The sequence below is a fragment of the Diceros bicornis genome, chromosome 33 (assembly GCF_020826845.1).
Source record: "Diceros bicornis minor isolate mBicDic1 chromosome 33, mDicBic1.mat.cur, whole genome shotgun sequence".
Classification (NCBI taxonomy): Eukaryota; Metazoa; Chordata; class Mammalia; order Perissodactyla; family Rhinocerotidae; genus Diceros; species Diceros bicornis.
The window spans coordinates 8891970-8893899 of NC_080772.1; the positions used below are offsets into that span (position 1 = coordinate 8891970).

General features: G+C 37.8%; 1 non-coding gene across 1 annotated transcript; it reads right to left on the bottom strand.

Annotated features, from left to right (window-relative positions):
• Positions 1-371: 371 nt before the first annotated feature.
• LOC131396686 (small nucleolar RNA SNORD115) lies at positions 372-449 on the bottom strand. Its single transcript, XR_009216617.1, has one exon. It is a non-coding gene; the product is annotated as a small nucleolar RNA SNORD115 (small nucleolar RNA).
• Between the last annotated feature and the right edge of the window lie 1481 nt (positions 450-1930).

Consider the following 1930-nt stretch of genomic DNA (forward strand, 5'->3'; position numbering starts at 1 on the left):
GGAAGGATGTGCAACTATGACATACACCTATCTACTGGGGCTTTGGGGGAAAAAAAGGAGGAGGATTGGCAATAGATGTTAGCTCAGAGCCGGTCTTCCTCAGCAAAAAGAGGAAGATTGGCATGGATGTTAGCTCAGGGCTGATCTTCCTCACAAAAAAAAAAAAAAAGACACAATGAGAGAAAAAGAACTGAGGAATGACCCCCGAATATGCCTGAGTATTAGGAAATATGGATCACTAAACAAGCGTAAACATGTAATGGCCACATGAGATTCTCTCAAGGGATTGATTGTCTCAAGCCCCAAACACGATTGTTCTAGAAGGAAAATAAGGATTCCCAACATCCTGTCCCAGGATTGTCACCTGGCTTGGGCTCCAGCATAATCCTACTGAGCATGATTTTTAGGTGGTCATCTCTCAAGACAATATAAGATCTCATCATTGACCCAACCAAGGCATTCGCCACACATCCATACTCTTGGACCTGAATATGCCTACCAGAGATGGATTCTGGAAATTATGCTGCCAAGGTAGACGTGAGTTTCCATGCATTCCATGCTGGACACCTGACTGACATAGATTGTATACAGACATGCTGATGCGGTGAGTGAGCTTGTCCTAAATCCTAATCTTATTTACTGTTTTCTTGGACCACTCCCAGTACCTCTTCTGTTTGTTTGTGTCTGCCAGAAAGTGTCTGCACCAAAACAAGATTATTCATACAAGAAATTTATTAAAAGAAGGAGCGGGAAAAAGTGGGATTTTTTTCAGACTACACTGCAAGTATGACACCTACGGACGGAGAGGGGGAAAGGAACGGATTGAGTAGGAAGCATCTTGGACTGCAGTGAATTTCCCAGAAATTTTCAGTCTGGCTGATAGAGAGTCCGTGAGTCCCAAAATTGCCCCTTGGAGGAGAGCTAATGAATGCAGGACGGATTCCAGAGGGGCAGCAACAGGGCCATTAGGCAAATACGCAGCTTTTTGCGAGAGATGTGAGTGGCACATTTTCATGGCTGTCACATCAATTATTAAAATACTGATTGATGAGAAGCATAATTTTGTAGTGGAACAAAACTGGATTTGAATCCTTGCTCTTTAACCTTGGACAAGTTCTTGAACTTTTCTAAGTCTCGATTTTTTTTAAGCTGTAAAAATGGAGACAGTGGTACCTATTTCATAGTGCCATGGTGAGTATAAAATGTGATGGTTATATAAAGCCCTTAGCATGATGCCTGGTATGTAAATGTTAGTTCCTGTAAGCATAGAGATCTGAGAGGCCTTTTCATTGTCTGACCAGATGGTTATCTCCTACTTCAGCTATATAATGTGCAAAATTCGGTCGGTCGTTAGAAAAAATAGGAGGCCTTTTTCTCATAATACGTATGAGGAATACGTATGAACTCACTTAATGTTGGTTAAGATGGTATGTAAAGTATTACTGATGCCATAGGAATGCAGACAATGTTTGTTGGTTAAATGTCAGTTTAGTATCTATAATTTAATAGTAAAAATAAATTTAATAACTTTTATGATAAATAAGAAATAAGGTAAACTGTATTTTGGGGAGTTTCTTAATAGCTATGTCTTTTGCAAATTACAAACCACCCCTCCTAACTCTCAAAATAATTTTCAATTGAAATAATGACTTTGTCATAGATGAGTAATTCATTCTGGTTTAATGGTTAATTTCAGAAATTGCAGTTTCATACTTCTTGCTATGAATTTAACATTAGATTGTAGATTTAATTGTTTTTATCTTTCACCTTATTTCTTGGATTACTATGGATGAGAATTCCAATATTTGCTTGAAAATATTTCATTTAAGTTAGGTTAACCATTTTAAGACTAATCAGATTTTAAAAGCTTATATTTTCAACAGTTACACCAAAGAAATCAATCTCTGCATACTGGGAAAAATGAAAACCA